Below are 22,616 nucleotides of genomic sequence, written 5' to 3'. Positions count from 1 at the left end.
AAGAAAATTTTATGGTTTTATATACAGAAACTGTGCGAGCATTTTTAGCAAGCAACAAACTGAAAGATAGTGTAACAATATTGTAATATAAATATTCACTTTAAATAGTGTTTAGTTAAATATATTTTAAAAAGCCGAAAGCATCCCCGATCAGTTAATGGAATATCTTAACGACAGAGGAGCCCCATGTTATATTTAGGCCAATAGTACAATTTACTATGGCCTAGTGGTCTAGCCTCCGGCGCATGCAAGAGCATCTCTAAGGATCACCAAGAAGAAGGAAACATGACATGGTTCCCCGGCTCACTGAGTTCGCTGGAGTATGTCGAGTGCCGTCCTTGTGCCGCTGACGGTACGAGGGTTGGATAAATGAATGTGAACGGATATCAGAGAAAGATGCTATGTCTTTTTGACCACATATATGTATACACTTAAACACACATGCGGTCCATAAACATGTATATACACAATGCAACAACGTATAAAAATACACTTAAAACCATTTACGACGACATCGCTTAGAAAAACATACCGGTTATATTGACCAAAATCAAAAGTCAGACTGAATTCTATTGTATTAGGTTCTTAAAAGCAACGTCATCAGTTTTTACGACTATCGGTTTTAACGACCAAATATAGTGGTCATTTCGATGTCGTTATAACAAATTTTGACTGTTACACTATTCTTTATACAATAATGTATTTATTAACGTTAGAATTTCGCTTCTTACTTTTGACGCGCCTAGTAGAACATCATTCGCAAACTTTGGTAGAGCTAAGTCACATGACCGTAGTCTTATAGGTCTTATGACAAAATTATTAATCACGATATACGCAACAGTAATTTCAACGGGATATTTAGTATTTCTTTAAAATGCACATCATAAAACTTTTAAGGATTACATAAGATCATATTAAATGGAATAACAATTATGAAGTATTTCCATTTTAAATTAATTTTGTGACAATACCAATGTATTGCTTTTTTTATCAATGACGCAAATAAATAAAAAGTATTACTTATTTCTCTACTCGTGTATTTAAACTTGTGTAATAATTCACAGGCTAAGCTAATTTTAAATATACTTAATTTATTTAAAACAAGATTTAGCAAACCGGTGTGTTATGTCCCTCATTATTAACCAAAAATCGTAATCAATAAAACTTACCGTCATCAATTGGGACGACATCTGTTGTCAGCTCAACGACAACTGACACGTCATACGTGTCGACCTCCAGTTTTTTCAAAATGGAGTCCGAAATCACATTAATTTCATCACTATTTTGTCACTATCACCAATCGCAACGGGTTTACAGTTCGTTTTCCGCATCACAGTTCCGAAACTCTTCTTTCAATCACAATTTTGAAAACCCCTTTTAATTTCAGTCCCAGATATACCTTTTTTAAATAGTTGCCTAATATAATTTCGAATTACAGTTCCTATACGCCGTAATCTTTTTTAGTTCTGAAAATATTAAGTAGACGTCCATTACTGAGCGTGGCACGAGTGTTATTAGTTAACGAACGCCAGGTAAAATTAGTTCTTAAGGCAAATCTGTACTAACTGCACTTGACCTCAGAATACTAATTAATAACTAGAATTCTGATAACATAAACCTTTCTTATCGTAATTTTAAGGCCATTAGAATCAAAGGGGCATTATGACCAAGTTAGATAAATGTAAATTTGTTCACTTATGTTGGTAATAAATTTTTCGCTGTATTCGTAGACACAATGAATCAACATGTCATAAAGAATAGAACTCACGTGTTGAAATGATAAAAGTACGTCTGATAAAGTAATGTAAATAGTTTGCATATAAAATCATTTATTTTGACAAGCTTGCTCGTTTTTTAATTTTTCGTAGAATTTTATGACTATTATAATAAGTAGTGTAATTATTGATTAATTACTTAATTGATCTTATGCCCCTTTGGTTTGCAATTAAGTAAAAATATTTAAATTTAATGACTTAGATGGTTAATGGACCATACATTATAATTAAAAAGTACAAAACTTAGGTAAGATATAATAGCATTTTACTCTATAATAATGACGAATGAGCGAATGAAAATGAAATTCATCATCTCACGCACTTTTTACTGGCGATCATTATTTTCAAGTTCAAAGTAATGGGCCGCGAATGCGTCTCGTGACAGGTAGAAATGACTGCACCTTGAACGAACTTGCATAAAATTATGGACCAATCTTATATATCTTAGATAAAATCCGTGATAACAAACTTTAAAACAATGTCTCTAACAGTAATTTAAATATTTAAATACAAAGGAATACCTACAAAGTTAAAGTAACAATTAAATCGTTATTTCCGCTAATCTTTTCTCATTTTGCTCTTACGTTCCAACTGCCATCATCATAACAATGATACCAGAACAATAACTTCAGATAACGAGTTTTCCGCATAAATATACAAAATGAATATTCATGTAGCGTAACAAATTGAGGCACTGCCACTGTTGGAAAAATTGAAAAATCACTTTAAACGCTATCACGTTTTCGCGGGAAATGCCGAGGTCGCAATTGACATTTGTAATACCTGTACGCGTGCGTCGAGCGCGATGTGCGTCGCCCGAATGCCATTGTTTACGGCTGTAATTACATTTTCGATCGAGTTTACGGGTCGAAGGCTGTCAGGCGGAAAATCTGATGTCCAGACGTCATGACAGATGGACAGTATCAAGCATTGTTTCGTACAATTAGGAATAGTAACGCGTAAGCCGGCACGGCAAATAAGTAGCATGTTCTGGCAAGGGGCCTACAAGAATTGGGATTCTTTCTACGTAACATAAGTTTCTATTACTTCATATATTAGATATAAAGGCATATTACTTAAATAAATGTATCTTTTATTCGTATTATTTTATTGAGTATGGTAAAATAAATATTCGAATAACGAAGAATTTCCATACAAAAACCTGTTTATAATAATTGATTGTTGTAAAAAGTCAATAAACTGTAAACGTTATCAAATTCTTATATTCAAATTCCTTTAATCACCTTGAATATAGAAAACAGTTAGATAAGTTATGGTTTTATTCTTAAACATCGAGTTATTATAACTTACTCACGAATTTTATTTACTTTGTGTATATATAGTTATAATAGTATTAATCCTCGGCGATATCATTATTAACGGGACGGTTTAGAACAAGCAAGGCATAGTATGTTTTTAGATGGATAGACAAAAATAGTATTTATATCAACTTATAAATTAAAATGTCCTAGGAATAATCCTAGGAATAATGTTGAAGAAAGTCTTTATTAACATTTCGTTGCATACTGAAATATTTAAATAATTGAAGGAAAAGAAACAGTGCATATGAAGCACGACACTGTTAGTTCAGTTTCAAATCAGTACCAAAAGATAGGGATATTATATGGACAGGTAATATTTGCAGAGTACGGAATGAAATAGAAATGGAATGGAATATCGAAATGTTTCATTTTTGCATGCCTTTAATTCATTAGTTTCGGAGCAGTGCTTCTTATTCGTAAAAATAGTGCAAACCCCAAAGGTATTAAATGTTCTGTTCTTTTTACTAAAATAAGCTTATACGTTTATAAATACGATTTATATTTGGATTAGAGTATAAACTGACAGATACGTAACACGTTAATAACGCAAATACACACATCGTGACGAACGTATTCAAGTTAATTATGTTACAATAAAGTTGCTAACAAAAATGCTTGCGCATTTATTTATTACAATTTTAAGGACCTAGTTAACCAACGCAGTAGCTATAAATGAGTTTAACCAGCTACAGTGTTTGTTAATTTATATAATCCAGAAGAGAGAAGCACTTGATTTCATAGACAAGTTTCACAGACAAGACACAGAAGGTTGTTCACTTTCTGTGTCGGACATGTCATCGATTTTTGTTTTCTTTAGGAATAAGGCACTTCCTCATGCCTTTACCAAAGGATCAAGTGCTATGATTAAACCTTAGGGATAAGGTTCGCACGCTCAAGCCAGGTTAACACAGCTCATAACAGGGGCGTAGCTACCGCCGTATTTGCCGTATCAATTATACGGGGCCCCCGGGCCACGGGGGCCCCCAAAGTGTTTAAGGAAAAAGAATAAAAACTTTCTAATTTATTTTATTTTACAAATGACAAAATTCTATAAAGCAATTCCTTTTTTTCCCGCCGCGTGCGTTCAAAAGTTGGCTCTCTTATAATAATTGGTTGCAAGGAAATATCAACGATACTCTATTGAAAAGTGAAATCGATAGTAAAATTACATTCTGGAGATGTACTGCATCGTATAATTAATGTTATAATTACTTTAGTATCTTGTAATCTACCTTTGAGGGGGCATGATTCTGATTCTGGCAATTTTATGGCAATTTCACGTCGGCTATCTAACTATGATGCAACTTTAAAAGAACTTTTTCTAAAACCGAAAGGTGAACAAAATTATTTAAGCCCTACGATTCAAAACGAAATTATTAGTTTGCTTGGTACTAACGTTAGGAACTATTTAGGTCTGCTAAATACAGTAAAGACATCTCACTTAATCTTTGTGACCAATTAAAGGCTCTAAAAACATGCTTAAATTCTGAAATTAAAAAAAATTATTCCATTAAAGAACTCATTGAATTATTGCTAGTAAAATTCAATAGTCTTGCATCCAGTTTTCCCGAAGTAATCACAGCATGCTTTTTATTCTTGACCCTTCCAGTTCAACCGCAACGGCAGAAAGAAGTTTTTCCAAATTAAAACTAATAAAAAATTACTTAAGAACTTCGATGGGACAAGAACGGCTGTCAGACATCTCACTATTGTCCATAGAGGCAGAAACTTTAGAAAAACTAAAATCATCATCAGCCATAAATGATTTACTAAATCAGTTTGCCGATAAAAAGGCAAGGAGAGTGAATATTTAAAATTCGATCTTTATTTGTAAAATGGGTAAATTATGTGATAAATAAATATTACTTCTCACAATATTTTTTTTCTTTTGTGAAAAATCTTTACCTCCATATAAGGGCCTCCAAAAAAATTTTTATACGGGGCCCCGACAAGGCACGCTACGCCACTGGCTCATAATATAATTATAGTTATCATTCAGATACTTTTACATTTAAACACGTTACTATTTCAATCTATCTATCTATTAGGGGCATATAGAAACCTAAAAGAAGATTCAAATATATGAGATGAGAATGAGAATTGGAAAGCAAAGGCCTACCAAATTCCGCCCTTCCCCTCGGCACTGTGCCAATCCCTGCCAGTTACCTGCTGTTTCTTTTATTTAGTCTATCTGCCTTCTAAGTTGTCTTCCTCTTTCCTGGCATGTCAAAATAAATAAGCAGTGGAATTAGGGAGCATTTCTGTGTCTGTTCACCAATAAGCCGGCGATGCGGCGTTTGGGTCCCATTGGGAAACAAGACTGAAATAGCTAACTCCTGCAAACCTGTCGAACTTAATGCGTAGTCTCAAATCTTACACTACGGCCATAGTGTTAGTTAGTGTTTAAAAATATAATATAATTTTTCACTATGTTTTGCGTCATCGTACAAGAAAGGGCAGAAAAGAAAATTTTTGGAGCTTGGATACACTTGACGTCTGGTGTTGCAATGTATTATTATTATATAATAAATAAATAATATTATCACGTGATTTTGAAGTTTTATTTACTGATGGTTGGCCGCAAGTATACAGCGTTACATCTCATTCTTGTCGCGGTTTTATTTTCCTTATAATATTATATATGTAAATCACGTTGCATAAGTCATAATTGTAAGGTATTTATTTTTGAAACTCTTGATGAGGAAATCATTTAGATTCTTGAAATATAACTAAAAAACCATTATTGCTTTTTTAACAGTATCAAGCTTACGCATACTAATAACTTGAGAATATATTATTGTTTTGACTTTAACATAGACTAACCTTAAAATATTAAATAAAATATATTATTAAAAGGAGGCCCTATGGGCAAGGGGAACATTTGAATAGCTAGACGAAGTCTTTCAAGGCAGCTGCTAGCTCTTCAGTCTCCTGAGATATCGACTAACCTTTAAGCTATTTCTTTAAAAACTTCGATAATAACTTGTAGTTAGAATGTTAACATTTATTTTTACTTATCTTATTGAGATTGAATTATTAAATTTTATTAGTCATTTATATAATCGGACGTACACCAATGGGCCTTCTGTCTACGTACGCATTTAACACTCGAACGGCGAAGGATAATATAGTGACGAAACTTAAAATCCTTAGACCCAAACAAGATGAACGTGAAACACACAGAAGGCGATTGCTTCCTTATTAGAAAAAGCAAACGATCGAAACAGATACATCTGAGCCAGACCTGAAAGCCTCCACTGGTATGTATGGTCGTAAAATAAAATAAAAGGATCCAGACAACTGATCGGATTGGATGTTACGACATCACACGACTGCCTAACAGTTTTCGTTCCGACAAAATGGCGGAATCGTCAAACGCGTTCTCTCAGGTACTGCGAAACAGTATGTTGTTCTATTAGTCCAGTATTATATTTATCACTGTGACCCAATAGTGAATTGATGATATCGTAGGCTACTACCTATTTTACTCTTAACAGAGCAGGGAATGGCGAGGCAAGTAAGAATCTATTGAAACTGAACGCCCTTCCTGCCAGTTGTTTACTTTGTAACATACGTTTTTCTTTATATCAGATTTAAAAGAAACAAAAACTATTTTATTACGTAGTTTTGTACTATTGTTGTTGATTATCGTGTACATACCATTAAATTTTTGATTCATACATATTTTTATGATACTTACTATGAAATAAATGGTGTCTTCTATTGACATTTATATTCTATACTAAATGATAGCTGGTACTAAATGTACCACTGGTTTATATTTATACTACAATAATGTTTCAATACCTATAAACTAACTAATAAATAAAAATCTGTTTAAAACGTGATTGAAGTCACACACGATGTAGATGATAAATGATCTATGATCTTTAAGGATATTAATACATCAGTCAATTTACTTTAATCGCTAGGCGTTAACATATATTACAAAGCCATAATAATAGTTATTTTTAGATCATAATTAAATTACCTTATGTAAAGTACTTATTTTTTGTCTATAGATCATTTATTCGCTTGTCTGATACAATTAAAATATTCGATTATAAAATGTCCATCAATAAATTAAAACTTTTATTTCGTTTGATCGTCACCCCTCATATTATTATTATTATACCATACGCCATACAGTATATATAGGCAAGCACAACCAAGCCCCGGGGGCAGTAAAATATATTACTTATATATGTATATATGATAAATACAGATGGTTACGATAAAGGTAGTTATATAAAATTACAGTTACAGAAAATAGCAACTACTTTTTGATATAGTAACTACAAAAATAAGTTTGCATAGATTTTTGAAAACATTAATAGTAATTTACGCATAACATCTTGGGGAGTAATACTCAGACAGTTTAGTCATCCCTTGGGATAAAACGATGCATCATGATATGAAAATAGCCTTGACTAATCCCAAAGAAGAATATACATTTTCAGATCATATACTCAAACTCAAAGATCTGAGAAGGGAGAGCAGCCATTAATATTTGCTTCACAAATCAATCCCTAGGACTAGGGTCGTTTAAATAATTCTCAGAATTATAAAAAAGCTGATTGAATTATTTACGTTTAACGAGTTTTGAATTAATAAGAGATAATTATCTTATTTCGCTTGGTTTGTTGTAAAAACGTATACAGGACATTAAATATATGTTTTACAACTTCTTTAGAATCGTTGTGATTTCAAACCCAATGCAACGAAAAAGCGACAGTAAAAAGAGACAGAAACATTTATTCATAAGATGTAACGTGTGAGAAAATGAGATAGATAGAGAAATTTCTTTAGAATCGTAATTTCAAACCGGATGCAACGGAAAAACCAACAGTAAAAAGAGACAGAAACATAAATTCATAAGATTTAACGTGGGAGTAAATGAGATAGGAGGTATTTATTATTAAACCTCTTTTTACTGCCGCTTTTTCATTTTATCCAATTTCAAACTTTCGTTGTTTTAGTTTTTGCCAAATTAAAGATTTATATTAAACTTATAAATTAAAATTTATCATTAAAATATACTGTTTTTAAATAAAAGTTTAATTATCTTTGATTAATTATAAAAACTTTCTTTTTGAAGGTTTCACTCCTACCACGTGTGTGCACATATGTTTTTTTTAAGTATATAAAAATATATCATAATATATTCACTTAAAAGATATTTAATCACTAAAAAAGTTTAATTTCTATTTGTAGGAATCTTTGAAATTTTAAAAATTGTTTTACCATACAAAGCTCCTTTGTTTTTGTATATCACAGGCTTTACATTTACCGTCGTGGTAGACCGATTTCCAACGTAAGACAGAGAAAAAACGGTTTAACGGAAATATTTATTACAAACAGTGACTTAATGATGAGAGATTTTTGAGTTCGAAAGAAAAGTGATAATGCTTGATAAGACCTATAAAAGTTTAGCGAAAAATAATATCTCTATGACTTTTATATTATATTCCGGCAATGCCCTGGGGTTTCACTCGCGTAGCTGTTTTATGTTAGTGGAGGTCTACTGGGTCGGACTATAGATACATTTAACATAAAAGTTTTATTTTACTTGGTTTTTAAATTGCTTTTCAAATTATTAAATACACACATTCAGAATCTACTCAATAACCGGATTTTATTTTACAACAAATATATATCTAATACATGTTTTAAATTCGTAATATTACCGTGGAATGTGCGAAATTAGTAAATTTAAAAATTGTAAAATAAAAATAAAAAGTAAATGACATATATACATGTCGCGTCAATGACTGACGATAACCTAAAAAATACTGCATGGAATTTATTACAGTCTTCTTCAATATCTAAAATGATTCATGGGAAAGGTTAAGGTATATAATTTTCAAAAAAAAATTATGGATTACGCTTCTCCAAGCAAATCCGTAACGGGTCGCTAGTGTAGAATTTAAGTGTCCGTGTACTTAGCAATACGTACTGGGAAGTAAACAATTGGATACATGTGCAATTTATATCGAAAAACAAAAACAAATTCTGGACCTCAGATTTTTCCATCTGTTTCGTGATCATTTATCAATGTAATAGGCGAATAGGTGATGAGACTCCGTTTTGACACCCGGCGTGAAATTTTTGATTCTACGACAAGGCTTCCTCGCAATGTTTTGCTTCTCGGTTCGAGCGAATGTTAAATCAGCTATACCAAAACCAAACACTTATAGCAAAAGTTTGTAACGATTAACTTCCATTCTTATGAAATCTTAAAACTCTAAATTTATTACACATTCAACATAACATTTATATAGATAATTAAATGTCAACAGTCTCAAAAACTCGTGTTCGAATATTTCACACAATGGACATCACGAATATTTTCATACAAATTGTACAAATTAAAAGACATGACTTTTATATCAAATACGTTTTATTTTTCACTCTTAATGTGTTTGTGATCAATGAAGGAAAATTCCTTAACTGATATTTAATGAAGTATCAATCGAATATTACATTACGAGGAAAAACCGTAATTATTAAGGCTATTGTATGAGTATTTTGATACATACAACCATTTTTAGATCTTTTTATCTTACAAAGGATTTCTTTTTTCAATTCAAATATTAAAATACTGTTCAGTTGCACCAGGAGGTTTATCTCGGTGTTTGATGCGGTGGTCTACTTACATTTTTCATGTTAATACAATCTTCTATGAAATATTTTTTTGATATATTACCTGTAACAAAATAATAAATTATTTATAATTTTTACTCATTAAAGTTTTAGATTACAAATACAAAACTAATAATATAGAATCCAAATGAGTTATTAAATGTGGCAATAATAAGAGAAACATTTTTTTTATTTACTTATATAATCAATTAAACTAAAATAAAAAATACTTTTTTATTCTTGCAAAAGAAAACAAACTAAACTTAATGTTTTTTATTATATACTACTTTATCTATTTTTATATCTATTTCCAATTTTTTTGCGAGAACCCACAGGTGATGGCCTCCAAGGATCCCCAGGTATCTCGGAATATTTATATACTCTTATTTATTTAATGTTTGATGTATCTAATTTGTGAATCACAACCAGAAGAAACATTTCAAATGCATAAATATTTATGGTTCAAATTAACACTGCTAAAATATACAGAAGCTTTTGTTTCTTTTGTAATTTAAAACTTCTGTATGATTTTTGGTACTAATTAAATCAACCGAATTATCAATTTGCTGTAGTAACTATGTGAAATGTTTTTACTCATTGTTTAAATGTATCAGTTTAATTGTCAACGCTGTTCAGTGGTCAATATTAAAATCTTAGTAGTTACGAGAAAATCCCGTCGACGTAAAATTTTACCGGTAAGTTGCTTAAAATCAGGCCCAAGGTACTGTTATCTGAATCTGGAGTTGTTATTTCAGAGGCAATTGTTTCAGGTAGGCACACAAGGTAATTCATGTACTTGCTGTAGGAATTTTCTTGACCCATTTAAATTGTATTATTATTTGTTATAGCGACATCTAGCGGCGAAATTAGCTATTGGGTATTTCTTAGAAGTAATTTAATACATTGGAGTTTGTTTTAAAATAATGATTAAATCAAACAATGATACATTATTTGCACGGAATTGGCATAATCCGTAAAAACTTTACAGATTTGTTCTTATATATTGAGAGAGATAAAAATCTTTCCACTACTTGATATTCTGTAAACAGTAGTGGCGAAACTACACACCTAACAATATCAATTTAATACGCTGTATTACGTCGTCACGACATGACTCAATACAATACACTTGTAACAAGCTCAGAGATTATAAATAATCCAGAGCCGATACAACCCTATATTACGTCACCTTTTCATCTGATTTTCTGATCATTGTTTAATAAGCAAGTTCCTCCCTCTGGGAGAGTCGGAACCCACGCAGAGTCGGGACGTAGCGCGAAGTGTGACTCCAATCTAATAATGGATATCAATATACTCTCTTCTCTGAATTACCTCACGACAGTTCACCTTTGACTTTTGTACGAGCAAATATACAAATAAAATTGTTGAAAATATTTTTCATTTTATGTTAATGACGAATGGAAGATTGTCACGTAAAAACACAAGATTTTAATGATACCAAGAAATGTTTTTAGTTATAAAAACAAATCGTAAAAAAATATTGCTCTCATGTTATGAGAAAAATACAAGTAAAATCGTACGCAAAGAAACAACAAAGAATTCATAAAAAGAGTGCGTAAAATAAATCAAAATTATTTTTTTACCTTAGATTAGCCACACGCCTAAACTTAAAAAACGGTCTTTTATAGAATTTTGAAGAGAATGTCAAATAATCAAATATATAATCTCTAAAGTCGAAGTTCCTTTACATATATATAACTTGATGTCTCGAGTGCTGAAGATTACTTATGATAAATACAATAGATCAATAGGAAAGGCATGATGTAACAATAAACGTATCAGGTATGTGCAAAATAATATAACAATTGTTATAACAACAATTGTTTGGTCACACTCGTGGCTCTGACTATAATGTCATGACTAAGGTCACGATTTATTAGTTCGAAATTTGTGGCCAGGAAAGAAGTTATTTTTTGAAGTAAAACTTCTGTATGGAACATTTTCTACGGATGCAACGTCACGAAGATGTGCAGCGTTTTCATCGATGAATGGGGAGTGAGCGATTGAAACCCTTATGTATTCGTTTAGTAATTTACATATTAGAACTTATGATGGAAATTATGTCGCATAGCGTCTTGTCCAGTAAACGCAGATTTTTTTTTATTTATATTATCATTAGCACGTACACAGTTTGTAAACAGTGTGTATATAGATATACAAATGGAGTGATCATGTACTGGTATATAATCATCTATTGGACACTTAGTAATAATATATTTACAAAGCAGTTTCACTTCTGGCATGTGTACTTTGTATGCACGCACTTTTTTAGGTAAAAGGAGGCAATCGCGCAGAATACTCACCTGATGTTAAATGATACCATCGGCGTTGTGCGTTTAAGAATTGGTACGCTTTTTTCATAAATTTCGGAAAATTGGTTCAGAAATACTTCAGTTGGCAGCTTGTTCCACATAAGTGGTGCGTATCAAAAACAGCCATAAGAAACGCTCAGTTGTAAAATTACCAACGTCGAGGTGATACGGATGGTACTTTGTATGTATCCTACATACAAAGTACCAACCGTATCACCGTACCCGTATCCGTATCGAAGGCTTAGTGAGACTTACATTGAATGAAACTAATTGAGTGTTATGTTTATATATCTTCTAATATTAAATAATACTTACGAGTCAGATTGCATAAATTTCTTCGATCTTTTTATTTTATAGAGAAGTAGGTGAACAGTATTTTGCTTCTGCCACTTGTAACCGATTTGTGTGACAAAAAAATCAAAAATACTATAGCTTTATATGTTGCTCGATTTTACTGTACATTTCGAGTACGTCTCTCATGGCAGCAAGTATAATATAGAATTTTACAAGAATATTATATCTTAATCGCTAAGTTTATGGCCGCAACACCTAACACGCGTCAGTGCCACCTAGGACGCAATGACAACTTCCGGTAGAAACCAACAGCCTAATTACTATGTCCTAGTTCAATGAGCTACTCTTAAAGTCTAGTTCAATATAATACTACCGTCATTCAAATTAATTTATGCGTTGGTTTTACAATTTGTACAATTATATTTACTAAAACTGTTTTAATTATTGTCCTTAGTAGTAATTATAGGTATAATAGTATAATAGGTATTCTGATGTTTTTTGTGCCATGCCCCATTTTAGCCTACCAAATTTAAATTTAAAATGATTTAGGATTTAGGAAGTAATCACTAGGAAAGTGTTAATGATACAATAAGTAAATTTTCAAAATATAATGAAATTTAAACTCCAAATAATTTAAATAAAGATTTTTCTATATTAATTTAGTGAGATGTTTGCCCTTGAAACTTGCTGCACAGAGTATTTATATTAGGTTCCAATTTGGTTAGCTTCAGTCTTGTCTTAAGAATCTATTCATTCATTATTACAATACAAATAACTAAATTTTTATTTATGATTATAGAAAAATAATCTCCATAAAAAATAAACATGGCACGAACCAACTCCCGGTACAAGATACGATACGGTTTTGAGATACGTAAGTCATACTTTGGAGGATCTTGCCCTCATATTAGATTTGTTTCTTTATTAAACTTCCATGCCAATCACAACTGTGGGATCATGTGGTACTAATCAACATTGCTGACGGAACCGTAATATTTCTGTACAAGCCAAGGCATTTTACTCACTCAAGTTTTTTTCTTATAAGTGCACTAATTTCGTGAATCGTCAAAAGCAAGAGTATATGCCAGGCGGAGGCACTCTCTTCATACATTACATAGCGTTCGTTTAGCATTTAATTATTTTATATATTATACTTGCGAGTCCATGGTTATTTATAATTTAACATTGGGCGAGTGACCTGCATGTTTGCCACCAGATATATAACAGGTGTCTCTGTCGGTGGTTGTTCTTTTAATGTTTTCCTCAATAGTGGCTATTCGCAAATATTTATGGACTGCAACATTAAAAAATTGTTTATTTATTATTTATTTATTTTTAATAAAATAATACCGTCTAAATGTAGACGCTCGCGTTCGCGGCCCTCATTTAATTGAATAATAAAATAACTTATCGGCAAAGCAGGTGGACTCAATGATAGCTGCCATTTCGTGACAGATATTTCCTTTCAATTACGCCAGAGAAGTCCGCTTATTGCCTTAGACTTTAGATTTATGAAAATAAAATATATAAAATAAAAAAAAGTTTACAATAGATTTTTCTATTATCTGAAACATCCCCACTGTCCCCGGAACCATACAAATGACACATCGTAGATTTCTGGATATAACGAAATGCCGCTTTCTCAAAACAGATTTGAACAAAATTTGTAATATGCCTACATTTCGTTTGGGCATACACAATGAGAATTCCTGCGTTTCTTAAATGACAGGACTTCCTAATTAATCTCATTGCTCCACAATTTTGTTCTATAAATGTCATAGGCATAAGACTGTCATTCTACAAGAAATCACTCTAGAACATTTAGCACTACCAAAAAGTCTCGTAACCTATTGGTAGTTTTCTATACCTAACGACAGCTTCCTGGCTTATAATTTTGTAAATATTCCAATTTTGACGTAATCTGTTGACGAATAAACGACGGAATTACGGACTGCTGATTTAATGTTATCTATTATTTATTATAATTACTATGCAGGTCATTGTAAATAATATGTATTGTAAATAAATACTATATAATTTATAATGAAATACAAGAATATCCGAGATCTTTTTTTACGTAAATGTAAACTTTTTGCAGACCTTTGGAATTTGGCACTACATGGATGATATAGAATGACTTGCAGTTCACATTTGAGTATCGATTTTGCATTATCTATCTATTTTATAAGGGATCTGTCATTTTATCCTCAATATTATTTAAAACTATACATATTATATAAACGAAATCCGTTAGTGTATCCATAAAATTAAGTTTAAGCTGAATCATTAGTATATAAAAAACCTAAACAGAAAAAAGGTGCCAATTAAAACTCAGAATGTTATTACAATTTATTTTTTCTTATTAAACAAAAGTGAAGTTTGAAAATTGGCACCCAAATCGCCTAAGGTGACCTTTGATCAGACCCAAGAAGGAAGTACAACAAAAGCCTTAATTCACAGCAAAAACTTAAATTATTCGGATCCTAATTTATATTATTGCGATTTACTTCCTCATTAAAGTGTAATAACTTAGGTGTGGGATTAAAGTAATAAATAAAAATAGTTTTTACATAATTATTAAGCTTAATCAGCTTCGGTATTCTGTAACTTCTGATAGGATTCTAACTCCAAAGTTTGTATAAATTCGGTGTAGTTCTCTTGATATACGTAGTAGCACTGATGTCGGAGTTTTAGGATCGCGCAGTTGAAAATCTCAAATTGGTAGTTCCGATCGCAATCTCGGTTGTATTGGCGTTTATTTTTTTTACGCAAGTATAATTATTTTATCCATTACATGTTGACTAGTGATACAAAAACTCTTTAATACATACGTAGTATAAAAAAGACAGTCAAAGATTTAATTTAACCATACTATTTTTATAAATGAAAAGGGTGAAATAAAAAAAATCATATAAAGGCGCGATGAGTGAAAATAAAACTCCGTCGAATTACAAACCGCTTCATGATCATGCTTTCACTAAACTCCAAGTCAGTTTTTGTTTATATCCTGTTCTACAAAAAAATCGGTAGTCTGTAAAGTCGGTTTACTGACGATAGTTTAACGTGACAACGTCTTAAGAAAATACTGAAGGAATGGTTGGATTTTGCAAAAGAAAATTTTAATTTTAGTTGTTTGATATATATTTTGTATGGATATAGAGAAGGAGGTAAATGAATCACAATTTAATTGATCAAGTAACATTTATTTGTACGCATTAATAAAATTATGTCAATTTTTAAGTAACGCACGCTGCCGAATGCGGAGGCCGATTGTGCCTCTTTGCATTTCAAACCCTAAACGGAACGCCTCAGAGCGAGGTAACGCCGCGTGCGTCATGTTTTTTCATTCGTGCAGCCGGCTCCATCGAATTATAAGAAGTTGTCACGTCAATATTTTATAATTTATCCAATATGTACTAGTTTATGTAAAGTGGTTACAAATTGATGTCCTCTTACGCCACAGCCTCGTAACGCCGGAAACTAAACAATATTAACGCTCCTTCAATTCACAATACCGGTTTAAGATGACAAGGTGTTACGTTATATCTATTAACATCATTCTATTTGTTACGTGTGAAACAAAGTGCAAATTCACCTGTGCTACTTACAATCTCAAATTTTGCCAGCGGTATACCAGACAAAAACGAGACTACCTTTTTGGTTTAGGTCTCACATTTCTGATCTTCATGATCATTTTTCAATCTCATTAGCAAGTAGCTGATTAGCCTCCAGTGCCTGACACGCGCTGTCGACTAAAAAAAAGACACAAAAGTGTCTATGACATGTCGCTTTCCTCACGATGTTTTCCTACATCGTTCGAGCGAATAAGATTTCTATAGCTGTAATTGTTTGTTTTTTAAGCAAGAGACGGACTTCTGTGCCTCACTCTCCGTTGGCTTTTTTGTTTCTTCACGATATTTTCCGTCACCGTACGATAAATGCGCACAGATTGAAAGTCCATTGAGTTAGAACATTGACATTGATGAGAGTCGAATGCTTGCATTAGCCTAATACTGCTCCAGCAAGCAGTTATACTAGTAATACTAATTAAAACATATTGAATTTACAAACAGAGAAAACTCGAACTGATATTTACAGCTCCAGTATTTACGTGGGAGTATTTAGCCTTATATAATTCTTAACTTAGTTTAATCACATATTTAGGTAATAGGTATACACTCTCGTTTTTAAACATAAGCTTGTTATCATGGTAACTCAACTAATAAACTAGCCAGTGAAAGGGGTCCGAACTGTCGTAATAAACTAGATTAAATACAATTACGCCAGCAATATTATATATTTTCCTGCTTCAAATCGTAACCTATATTATATAGATTGTAATGATCTTTATGTTACCTGTTTAACGGCAAGATTTATTACTACCTACGATAGTATATATGAAAGATACATAAGTTATTATAAATCGAGTAAAGAAGAAACAAATTTTCATATTAAATCTTATGTAGTCTAGCGACTATGTCAAACCTTTTTGGTTTTATATGTAACATGTAAAAAAAATCTAGTTTATTTATTCGTTTTCGCATTAAGAAAAAATAACTGTACCACTGCTCTTGGAACTAGTAATTCTTCTCAGCCGTTCTACACCTTTGATTTGTGATCTGAAACTGTAAATATATAAACATTTTATGGGTTTAAAGACCTAAAGAATATAATTAATTAAACAAATAAATGTATATTTTATTTGAATTCCTTTCTTCCATCATTTAACTTCGTAAGCGTGCTTTTATCCCTAGCGATATCTAAATCATAATCAAGCTGAGATTGTATAGAGGTGTAATTTTTATATTATTTGTTAATTTATTGCCTATTTTAATGTCATATATGAGTATTAGTATAGAGAAAGACTTGGTGAATTGAATGTTCAAATTATTCTTCACTGGTTACTTTTAAGACAGTTGATGCCTAGCTTTTTTTAAATAGAACAGATGCATACTGACAGGAGGCTCACCTCATGTCAAGTTATACAGCCACCCATGGACACTCAATGCAGCGGGTTCACGAGTGCGTTGGCGGCCTTTTAACAATTCATCAATTACATGTACTCAGAGCCTTCCACAACGTTTCCTCAGAATGACGCAATACAAAACTGAAGTATTTCCGAACCAACTCGACTTAGGATCCTTCCAGAAAACAGCGTACAAATTCTGAAAAGGCATCACTTAACATCAGGTGAGCCCCTGTTCTATAAAAAAAAACTTGTATTGCATTAACTGGAGTACAGAGTTAGTTGAAATGCTCTTTAAGCAAATGCTGCTGATAAATTTGACATATTTGGGTTATCTAAAGTTTTATTAGCAAAATTTGCATCAGATGACATTCAATTTATCACCTACTTTCATGCATTAATCGTGAACACGGCGTATCTCTTATTAATGATTATTAATTAGTATTGCATGTTATCCTAGTATTCAAAAACGTGTGGTTTTGTTTGGACACCGGAAAATAAATTTCTTTGTAAAAGTTGTTTTTACGTAATCCATAAAACAAATGTAATTTAGATACGACCCATCGATACATTAATTTTAAATTTACTTTGACGACCACTTCGCAAGTCAAGGGCGTAGAGCGGGCTAGAAGAACTGAACTTTACTCGTAACATACAAATTGTTTGTAAAGCAGAGAAGCCATACATATTTGAACTAGAGAAAATTAATCCCAAGGATAACGATCATTTTAATAATCTTAAAATGTATAAAAAAGCTTTATTGATTAATTAACGTTTCTCGAGAGTTTTGCATTTATTCAGTGATAATTCTCTAATTTCTCTTGGGAGTTTGTTGTAATAACTAATACATCCATATAAGGAGTGGTGTATCTTTTTGAACCTGGTTGGTATATGCATGTATGTATGCTTAGGACTTCATACATACATAGTCTTTCACAATTTATGTAAAAGGGTTAATATCTATTGCAAATTTTAAATCATATTATTTACTGTCATAATGAAGAGATGAACTGGCCAGACTCATTAGGTATTCCATCCGCCAAAGTATTTACGAACCGTATGACTGAAGCAAGAAGTTTTGATTCGTAGGGCTAAAGGTAGCTTATAAGTATATAAGAGTTCATCCTACTTAAAGTCCTAAGAGCTTTCCACTACGAAACAAAATCACTTTATTTACACGATTTTACGTCATAACCTTGTCAAAACCATTCAGAAACCAGACGCGGCCGCTTATTTGTTCCGTGAGCACGTCTTAACGAGAATGACCTAGGGACTGTTCGGAAGTTAACGATTCACTCATTATCCTTTAACGTGTAGAAGGTGCTACGTGCTCGTATTGATACTGGATGAGACAGGCATCATAATAACATATTTAATTTTTATAGTAAATTATATAAAGAGTGTCCATGGGCGGCGGTATCACTTAACATCAGGTGAGCCTCCTGTTCTATTTAAAAAAAATATATATAATATTAGGTAATCGAAAAAATTTTAGATTTTTACCACAAATTTCGCTACAGCAATTTATGAGTCAGATTTTATCTGTGTATAACTTTTCATTTTCTTTACCATAACGACTAATGATAATTTATTGCCAGAAACAGGTTACAGAACGAACATGTATCCAAAGCTGATGTAGAAAGTATTGTATTTCAGGAGCCTGTGACTATCTGTGTGTACCAATATAGATTGTTAACAAAGGAAACAAACTAATGTATGTAGCTTGTCCACAGACATTCTATTCAAAAGAAATTTGGGTAAAGGATTGAATCAAATCAAAGTATCTAAGGGCTCTGTCTATATCTATGGGCACTTGTCGGCATCATACTAAACATCAGATGAGCCTCCTATAAAAACAATAATTGGTAACTCGTGTTAAGTGCCCAGTACCATATCAGGAAGATTCATGACTATCGGTAATTCTAGAGTGATTTGGTGAATCACCAATATTCAATTAACCAGGTGCATAAATAAAATGTTTAATGAAGTTATAAAGTATTCGGTGACTACATTTAATTTCAATTTATGTTTATCTCCTTTTTTCTTGTTTATTGACTGCATAAGCAAGATCCTCGATTTATGATTCGTATTGAGGTCACGGCTGTTTGGTATTAAATAATTGAAAACCAAAATATTGACAATATAACTTGTAAAGTTATATTTTCTTAAGTCTTCGGTGAAAAAGGTCTTGGGAATGGCCCAGTGGACATAAAACGAAATAGCGGGGAAATATTAAATAGGAGCAAAGATGAGAGACAAGTGAAAGAATTTTGAGGAAGTCTTCATATAAACTTATGTAACTTTGCTGCAGAAGGTTTTAGCATCCAAGTTTATAAACTTAAGAAACACAAAAATGCGTATATACGACCAGTCTTAATGTACGGCTATATACGGATGGCGTAGTTTTGCTCTTTCGCGAATTTTGTAAACGTTTTTGACATTCATAAGCATGCCTTAGGTCGCATCTGGACTGAATAAATGAATTTTGATTTTGATTTTTTGATTTTGATTTTATACAAGAGGAGAACCAGGAGCTACTAGTAGCAGAACGCAAGATATTTAATAAAATCCTGGGGCCGACAGGAATCCAAAAAAATGCCAAAGAGTGTGTGAACTAAGTCGGCTGGAGCCCTTTGGTACATAATGGAACGGTGGAAGGAAGATTACTTGTGCCGGCCTATTGGTCGAAAACCAGTAGGTTGACGGTACCGCTGGATCGACAAAATGGAGAAATACCTTTTCTAGCTGAAAGCAATTGGCAGGAGGTGACACAGGGCAGAGAGCGCTGGAAGTTTGTCTTTTCGGAGGCCAAGACAGTTTTTGATTCGCAAAGTCAATGGAGTGACTGATTAGTGAAGCTTAAATATTCGAACAAAAGCTATTTTAATTTAAATCTGTTTAACATAATATAACGTACCGTAGAGACTGTTAAAAAAATAATTTCTTTTAATAATATCTGATATTTTTATTCAGTTAAACGTAATTGACGTAATAATGTTCATACAGTTTTTTATCGTATTTATTAACCTTATAGTTAAAATCATATTAAAATTTTAAAATAAGGAAGAGAAATCCAAACTATTTATCGGCAGATTATTGGATTTATCGTAATTTATTATTATTTCATAGTTATTTAACGTTTACTGTATTAATTAAACCAATTCGTTATCATGCTAAAATTCATCCCAATATTAATAATAAATCTAAACGGATGTTTCACAAGTTACTTATAAAATACTGAATCGGCCACCTCTATTATTTACACATTCTTGAATTCTAGAACATTCGCGATGTCCGACTTGAGTGTACATTGCCTTGTATTGAATCAGCTGTACACATTGTATCGTACAATCAATTTCATGCAAATTTAGAAGTTTAAAAATCATATCCTACGTGAACTTCAAACACATTAGCGATTTCGAGAATAGCAAAGCGTAGTGATTTAAGTAATTTTTAGCTTCGGAATCGCTTTAGTACACACACTTTTGCGGGCCAGATGATAAGTTAAAAATTGTGTAGTAAAAATTCCCATAACTTATTTCTCTTAGATTTCTCGCGAAGTTAATTAAATTTAACGTATTTACATACGTTATATTGAAATTCAATTAACCTCGCGATACGATGTCTATTTTTGACAGCTTTAATGAATTATTATTCCATACTGTTTGCGTTTAGTTCGAAATACGCCAAAAGTTAATACAAAAATTTGATACGCTATGTTCACGAACATTTTATCATCAACGGATCGTGTTTATTTACTAAAGTTCCGCAAAATAAAGTAAAACTGTAGAATATGTGGACCGTTATTCTGTTTATCATTCAATGTGTGCTACTTTTATTTATTGCTACTACGCGTTCGTAAATATTTGTAAGCGTTTTAATAATACAGCGAAACATCATTCGATACCTACAAAAATATTCAAAACTAACGTTAAAAATCGCGCCGATAAAGAAGTTTCACTTCAAAAATTCGCTTTTATACTATATTATACTTATTTGATCCCTGAAATTCTTATACGCCGCTTAAAAAACTGGGTAAAGTTAAGAGAAATGTGATGTGACCATTTAATCTAATGAATTATCATAGTAATTTCTTTAAACAGGCATGGAATGCGTGGATGTGGCTTTCCAACGAACAGAAAACGGAACGAGGTTGCTCCGTGAAGCCTGCGCAGTACCCAGGAAACTTCTGTGCTCTGGAAGGATAGCTAGGCTGGCCTAATTATCCAGGACTAAAGATCAAATGGGCGTCTAAACGCGGAAACTGAGTCCACACTACATTCGGCTGAGATGTTGCTGATTCATGACAATATCGACTAACGCTATCAAATTCTCTTCATCACAGCATAAACGTATTTCGTCATAAAATAACTATAATATAATAAACAAAGATTACCTTTAAGAGTTTAGAATTTAAAGAGTTTTCATTCCCATTGCGTTATTTATTAGACGCATTCCTAAGTGTATTTGAATTAAAATAATATGATACAAAAGCACCATTATTCAGTGTATTAGCAATTACAATGAGACAATGTGCACGTACAGTGTGCAATGGGGTAGGTCAAACATGTCCTTTGATTTAATGGGTCTACATTTACATACTTGGTGTCATATATTTATCTGTCGGAGAATTTAGTCGAATATATCAAAATATATTATTTAGGTATTATAAGTTTCATAGTATGCTTTTTTGTTTGGAAGCTGAAAATGTACATATTTTTAATAATTTTTCAAAGTTAATGAATATAAAATGTTAAAAATCCGAAATTTATAAATATAAGAAAAAAGTTCCCGTTTGTTCGTCCAAATTTTATACTGCAGCGTCCTTTGTCTGTTTTAACTGAGCTATTTATTAAGATTATTACATTTAATAGTTATTACGTAAACTGAAACCCGCCAAAGTAAAACCTTTGTTCGATTTCCATGGCTGGCAAAAAGGTATTAATAATTGTAAATTATGAAAAATTGTGTGAATGAAAAAATGTAAATCAATAAAATCTTTTAACAAATCAGCTCTTAAAACTAGGTATATTCTCTGCGATTTAAGTTTATTTAAAAAAAATAAGTACTTTTGCGGGAAGATCTCTCCAAGTACAACTGCTGTAAATCTTATAGATTTTTAATCATAATTTGTAAGAAAATGTACACTAGAAAACACTTTAAACATTGCAAATTTTAGCGCCTAAATTGGTCACGTTTGTACCGTTATGTTTTCGTAAAATATATTCCTATATAGACAGTTATACAATCATTAAAAACCACTATGCAGAAATATGGAACAATG

General features: G+C 32.0%; 1 protein-coding gene across 3 annotated transcripts in view; it reads right to left on the bottom strand.

Moving 5' to 3' along the window:
- LOC111004151 overlaps window positions 1-22,616 on the bottom strand; it is a 139,826-nt gene that overhangs the window by 86,034 nt on the left and 31,176 nt on the right. The window contains exons 1-2 of one of the 3 annotated variants that reach the window (XM_022275026.2): window positions 2,559-2,672; window positions 1,170-1,466 (exon numbers count right to left, since the gene is read on the bottom strand). The exons of 1 other annotated variant lie outside the window; for it this stretch is intronic. The gene's annotated coding sequence lies outside the window, so the exon portion shown is untranslated. Of the gene's footprint in view, window positions 1-1,169; window positions 1,521-2,558; window positions 2,673-22,616 lie in introns of those variants that run through there. One more of the 3 variants, XM_022275025.2, reaches the window with a different exon arrangement.

The sequence above is a fragment of the Pieris rapae genome, chromosome 7 (assembly GCF_905147795.1).
Source record: "Pieris rapae chromosome 7, ilPieRapa1.1, whole genome shotgun sequence".
NCBI classification, from domain to species: Eukaryota; Metazoa; Arthropoda; class Insecta; order Lepidoptera; family Pieridae; genus Pieris; species Pieris rapae.
This window is presented reverse-complemented; position numbering and strand designations above follow the sequence as displayed.